A 7,433-nucleotide genomic window follows, 5' to 3' on the forward strand; every position below is an offset into this window, starting at 1 on the left:
AATTTTATATGGATTTGCCCTTTGACCTAGCATATCCACACCTAGGGATCTATCTATTCCTAAAATATATACAAAAATATGCAATTTTAAGTGGATAAAACAAGGTACAGAAGAGTAAATGTATGACCCCTTTTGTGTAAAATACAAACACATTTGCTAATATTCTGAAGAAGAAATAATATAAGCATAAACTAACGACTAATAAAAAAGTATTACCAATTAAGGAGGGAGAGAATGGGATGCAGGAACAAATATGCAAGCAAACTCTTTTTCAATGTACAGTACTTTTTCATAGTTTTGACTTTGGAACTACACAAATGGTTTAGATTAAACTTTAAACCAAAAGAAAAAATAAAGCAATCTCCTAACATTGAGAATAAATGGAAGTAAATGAACCTAAATATCAACCAAACGGCGGGTAAATTGTAATTTTTCTCCCTTTTTTAACTTTTATTTTAGATTCAGGGGTTACATGTACAGGTTTGATACCTGGATATACTGCATGATGCTGGTTTGGGGTGTTAATGATCCTGTCACCCAGGTACTGAGCATAATACACAATAGATAGCTTTTCAACCTTTATAATCTCCCTCTCTCCCAGCTCTAGCAGTACCAAATTTCTGTTATTGCCATGATTGTGTCAATGAGTACTTAATGTTTAGCTCCCACTTATAAGTAAGAACATGTGGTATTTGGTTTTCTGATCCTACATTAATTCACTTAGGATCATGGCCTCTAGCAATATCCATGTTGCTGTAAAGGACATGATTTTGTTCATTTTATGGCTGTATAGTACTCCATGCCTAATACGTACCACATTTTCTTTATCCATGCATTGTTGGACACATAGATTGATTGATTCCATTTCTGTGCTATTGGGGACAGTGCTATGATGCACATGTAAGTGCCTCTTGTCTTTTTGGCAGAATGATGTTTTCTTTTGGATATATACCCAGTAATGGGATTGCTGGGTCAAATGGTAGTTCTAAGTTCTTTGAGAAGTCTCCAAACTGCTTTTCACAGTGGCCAAAATAATTTGCATTCCCCTCAACAGTGTATCAGTATTCCCTTTTCTTCATAGCCTCACCAGCATCTGTTGTTTTTTGACTTTTTAGTAATAGCCATTCTAAGTGGTGTGAGATGGTATCTCATTGTGGTTTTGATTTGCATTGCTCTGATGATTAGTGATATGGAGCATTTTTTCATGTTTATTGAGCACTTGTATGTCTTTAAGAAGTGTCTATTCATGTCTTTTGCTCATTTTTCGATGAGGTTATTTTTTGCTTGTTCAATTATTTAAGTTCCATATAGATTCTGGATATTAAACATTTGTTGCATGCAAAGTTTGTGAATATTGTCTCCTGTTCAGTAGGTTGTTTACTCTGTTGATAGTTTTACTGTCCAGAAGTTCTTTTAATTAGGTCCCACTTGTCAATTTTTGTTTTTGTTGCAGTTGCTTTTGAAGACTCAGTCATGAATTCTTTCCCCAGGCCAATGTCCAGAATGGTGTTTCCTAGATTTTCTACTAGGATTCATATGGTTTGAGGTCTTACATTTAAATCTTTAATCCATTTTAATTTTTTATGGTAAAAAGTAGGGATCCAGTTTCATTCCTCTCCTTATAGCTAGCTCTCTACATTCCTCTGCATATGGCTAGCTAGCAACATTTACAGATTAGGGAGTCCATTCTCCACTGCTTATTTTTGCTGACTTTGTCAAAGGTTAGATGTCTGCAGGTGTTTGGCTTTATTTCTGGGTTCTCTGTTCTGTTCCATTGATCTATGCGTCTGTTTCTGTACCGTTACCATGCCATTTTGGTAACAGTAGCCTTATAGTATTGTTCGAAGTCAAGTAATCTTATGTCTTTGTTCTTTTTGCTTAGGATTGCTTTGGCTTTCTTGGCTCTTTTTTGGTTCCCAATGAATTTTAGAATAGTTTTTTCTAGTTTTGTGAAAAATGACATTGGTTAATAGGAATAGCATTGACTCCATAGATTGCTTTAGGCGGTATGGCCATTTTAATGATATTGTTTCTTCCAGTCCATGAGCATGTATGGTTTGTCCATTTGTTTGTGTCATCGATGATTTCTTTTAGCAATGTTTTGTAGTTCTCCTTGTAGAGATCTTTCATCAGCTTGGTTAGATGTATTCCTAAGTTGTGAGTATGTGTGTGTCTATTGTAAATAGGAATACATTCTTGCATTCTTGATTTGCCTCTCCTTTTGAATGTTATTGTTATATAGAAGTGGTACTAGTTTTTGTACAATGATTTTGTATCCTGAAACTTTACTGAAGTCATTTGTCAGTTCTAGGAGCCTTTTGTCAGAATCTTTAGGGTTTTCTAGGTATAGAATCATCTGCCAGAGAGATAGTTTGACTTATTTTCCTGTTTGATGCCTTTTACTTCTTTCTCTTGCTCGATTTCTCTGGCCAGTACTTCCAGTACTATTAGGTTGGTGCAAAAGTAATTGCAGTTTTTGCCATTAAATACTTTTCACCACAATTACTTTTGCGCCAACCTAATATGTTGAATAGGAGTGGTGAGAGTGGACATCTTTGTCTTGTTCCAGTTCTCAAGGGGAATGCTTCCAGTTTTTGCCCAATTTAGTATGATGTTAGCTGTGAGTTTGTCACAGATGGCTATTATTTTGAGATACGTTCCTTCAATGCCTAGCTGGTTGAAGGTTTTTATCACTAAGGGATGTTGGATTCTATCAAAAGATTTTTCCACATTTATTCAGATAATCATATGGTTTTTGTTTTCAGTTTGGTTTATGTGGTGAATTGCATGTATTGATTGCATATGTTGAATCAATCTTGCATCCCAGGAATGAAGCCAACTTGATTGTGTGAATTAACTATTTTATGTGCTGCTTATTTGATATACTAGTACTTTGTTGAGGATATTTGCATCTGTGTTTATCGGAGATACTGGCCTGTTGCTTTCTTTTTTCATTGTGTCTTTGCCAGGTTTTGGTATCAGAACCTAAATGGCTACCTAAATGCCCAGTATCACTGGCTTCATAGAATGAGTCAGGAAAGAGCTGCCTCATCCTCTTTTGGGTGGGATAGTTTCATTAGAATTGGTAACAGTTCTTCTTTTTATGTCTGATAGAATTCAGCTGTGAATTCATCTGGTCCAGGGCTTTTGTTGTTGCTGTTGTTGGTAGGGTTTTTTTTTCCCCCATTACTGATTCAATTTGGGAACTCAATATTGGTCTGTTCAGGATTTCCATTATTTCTCAACTCAGTCTTAGAAGATTATGTGTTTCCAGGAATTTCTCCATTTCTTCCAGATTTTTTAGTTTATATATATAGAATTGTTCATAATAATCTCTGAGGATCTTTTGTATTGGTAGAATTGGTTGCAATGTCACCTTTGTCATTGTTGATTATGCTTATTGAGATCTTTTTTCTGTGACTCTAGATAGCTGTCTATCAATCATTTTATTATTTCAAAAAAGTAACTTTTGGTTTTGTGGATTCTTTGTGTAGATTTTTGGGTCTTAAATTTGTTTAGTTCTGCTCTGATTTTAGTTATTTATTTACTTTTGCTAGCTTTGGGATTTGTTTTTTCTTTTCTTTTCTCTAGACGTGATGTTAGGTATTCATTCAAGATCTTTCTCACTTTTTGAGGTAGGCATTTAGAGCTCTATAGCTTCCTCTTAACACTGCTTTTGCTGTATTCCAGAGATTTTGGTATGTTTGCCTGATTTCATTTCTAAGATTTGTTTCTATTTATACCTTAATGTTGTCGTTTACCCAAAAGTCATTCATGTGAAAATTTTTTCTTTTCCATTTAATTGTGTGGTTTTGGGAGATCTTCCTGGTATTGATTTGTATTTTTATTCCCTGTGGTCAAAAAGTACCATTGGTGTTGTTTCCGTTTTTTAAAAATGTGTTGATGGCTGGGCACAGTGGCTCACGCCTGTAATCCCAGCACTTTGGTAGACCAAGGCAGGTGAATAACAAGGTCAGGAGTTTGAGACCAGTCTGACCAACTGGTGAAATCCCGTCTCTACTAAAAATACAAAAATTAGCCAGGTATGATGGCATGCATCTGTAATCCCAGCTACTCAGGAGGTTGAGGCAGGAGAATCATTTGAACCTGGGAGGCAAAGGTTGCAGTGAGCCGAGATCGCACCACTGCACTCCAGCCTGGGCAACAACAGAGTGAGACTTTGTCTCAAAAAAAAAAAAAAAAAAAAAAAAAAAATCTGTGTTGTTACTTGCTTCATGGCTGAGCATGTGGCTGATCCTGAATTATGTTCCATGTGCAGATAAGAAGAATGTATATTCTGCGGTTGATGGGTGGACTATTCTGTGTATGTCTATTCAGTCCAATCAGTCAGCTGTCAAGCTTGAAGTACAGAATTTGTTAGTTTTCTGCCTCAATGATCTAATACTGACAATGAGATGTTGAAGTCCCCCGCTATTAGGGTATGGATAAGTCTTTTTGTTGGTCTAAAATTACTTGCTTTATGAATCTGGGTGCTCCAATATTGGATATATATGTGCTCAGGATAGTTAAGTCTTCTTGAACTCTTTATGTAATTCCTACATTTGTTTTTTTACTCTTGTTAAATTTTCTCTTATCAGATAAAGAATAGTGACTCTTCCTCTTTTTTATATTTCATTTTCATGTTAGATCTTTCTCGAACCCTTGAGTTTGTAAGTGTTGTTATATGTTAGATGGGCCTCTTGGAAACAGGAGATAGAAAGGTCTTATTTTACTATCCATCTTGCCACTCTGTGGCTTTTAAGTTGGGTACTTAGACTGTTTCCATCCAAGGTTAATATTGATATGTGACGTTTTGATTCTGTTGTGAAGTTGATAACTGGATCCTTTGTAGTTTCTACTGTGTGGTTGCTTTATAGGGTGTTTGGGTTATGTACTTAGGTGTGTTTTTGCGGTAGCAGGTACCATTCTTTCATTTCTTATGAGTAGTGCTTATCTTTAAACTTCTTAAGGATTTCTTGTAAGGCTGGTCTAGTAATAACAAATTATCTTATTGCTTAATTGGAAAAGATTTTATTTCTCTTTGCTTACGAAGCTTAGTTTGGTTGCATATTAAATCCTTAATTGGAACTTCTTTAAGAATGCTAAAAATAAGTTTCTAATTTCTACTGGCTTGTAACCTTTCTGCTGAAAAGACTGTTAGCCTGATAGAGTTCCCTTTGTAAATGATCTGACCTTTTTCTCCAGCTGTCTTTAAGATCCAAACTTTTTCTTCAGGTGCCCTTTTCTTTAGCATTGAACCTGGATAGACTAGGGACTACATCCCTTGGTGATACTCGTGCTTTATAGTTTCTTGCAGGTGTTCTCTTGATTTCTTGTATCTGGATGACTGTCTCTCTAGCAAAATTAAGAAAATGTTCTTGAGTTATCCCCTCAAATGTGTTTTACAAGTTATTTGCTTTTTCTCCTTCTCTGTCAGTAATGCCAACAACTAATAGGTTTGGTCACTTTACATAATCCCTTATTTTTCAAAGACTTTTTAATTCTTTTTAATTTTTGTGTGACTGGGTTAGTTCAAAAGTGCAGTCTTCAAACTAAAATTCTTTTTTCTGCTTTGTCCAGTCTATTGATAAAGCTTTCACCTGTATTTTCAAATTCCTTAACTGAATTTTTCAATTCCAGAAACTCTAATTTATTTTTAAGATGTTTATCTTTTGTTTCCTGGATTGCTTTAGAAGCATATTTGTGTCAATTTTGCAACCTTGTTTTAGATCTCATTAAGGTTCCTTACAATCTGTGCTTTAAATTCTTTATCTGTCATTTTTGAGTTTCCATTTTGGTTAGGAAGCATTACTGGAGAGCTAGTGCCATCTGTTAGTGGTGTCAGATGATTAGATTTTTCATAGCACCAGAATTTCTGCACTGGTTTCTTCTCATCTGAAGATACTGTCACTTCTAATTTTTAAAATTATTTTCATATGACTAGCAATTTTTTATGCTCCCTATGTTTTCTTTTTGTTTTTCACTTTCCTTTTTCCCTGTCCCTAGGGGGTTACAACTGTAGAGAATGTTGGATAAGGTCTTCTGGCTTTGCTTCTGTAGCCCTATGCACTTGTTTCAGCAGGTTTTATATTGAGCTATGCAGTTTTACCTACAAACCCATAGATGGTGGTTATAGGTAAAACCCAGCTGTGGTCAATGTGGATAAAGCTCTGTTGTCTCAGGTAATGAGCTGATTCATGAAATGCAACGGGCTGAGCTCCCTGATCAGCCCTGGGAGTGTGGGGTCCACACTGCACGTGACCTGTATGCATCACACTTATGCATACAGGTCTCCCAGTGGCAGGCACAACACTTACACTGAGGGAGAATCCAGTGGGTGGCCACCAAATACCTAGAGATGTGCCTAGGCATGGAGCTGGGAAAACTTCTCAACCCCAAGTTCTCTGCACAGGGATGGTAGTGGTGGCCTAAACTCCTAATCCAGGAGAGTGGATGCTCTGGATGCCTGAACTTCTTCCTGGGTATGAGGCAGAGAGGGCTTCCCTGCACCATGAGCTATACCCAGGAAGGTTAGGGTGGCTCAGGCTGCTGAACCAGGTGAACAGGTGCTACAAATGCCTGGAGATCTGCCTGCACACAAGGCAGAGGGGGGCCCCTGCACCACAATCTATGCCCAGGAAGGGTAAGATAACTCAGGCTACTGGTCCAGGCAAGTGAGTGCTCCAAACGCCTGGATTTCTGCCTAGGGTTAGAGCAAAGAGGGCCTTACTACACCACAATCTCAGTGGAGCAGGCTGGGCACCCAGCAATGGCCTACTCAGTCCAGTGCCAGTTTACCAAGCTGGCTCTGGTTGCAAGTCTCGCCACCAAGGAGAAACTGCAGCTAAAGGAACTCTTCTCCTACCTCGGCCTTCTTATGTGGGAGGGCACTACTCCAGCATCTACTGCTAAAGTGCTTTCCACAGTTCTGACTGTGAAGGGCCCTACCCTGCTCCAGAGTGGGTGCCCCAACCTCAGGCCTGAGGTGAAAATACCTCTGCAGCTATGTTGTTGGATTGTAAAAGAATGGCTTTATAAGCACCTAGATTTAATTTAAAATTGTGTGTGTGTGTGTGTGTGTGTGTGTGTGTGTGTGTGTGTGTGTGTGTGTGTGATCCTATTCTCAGTCTTGGGTCTGGGAAAATCTCTGCAGTTTTTCTAAGAGTTTTTCCCTCTCGGCATCTCCAAGCCTCTCCCTAGGTTGGCTCCAGGGCTTAGGAGAAACAAAGCGCTGTCCCTCTCTCCCCAGCCCTGGAGCTAACTTGGGGAGAGGGAGTCACAGAGAGACGTGCTCTCTCTCACGTACTGGGGCTTCACTCACTTTTATCAGCTGAACATCTTCTTAGAAGCTATTTGCCAGCATTCTCATCCCCAAGATCTGGGCGTTCTCATCCCTGGGATCTGGGATTCCCATTTTCCTTCTTGAATTGTAG

Source organism: Macaca thibetana, chromosome 14 (assembly GCF_024542745.1).
Source record: "Macaca thibetana thibetana isolate TM-01 chromosome 14, ASM2454274v1, whole genome shotgun sequence".
In the NCBI taxonomy this organism is placed as follows: Eukaryota; Metazoa; Chordata; class Mammalia; order Primates; family Cercopithecidae; genus Macaca; species Macaca thibetana.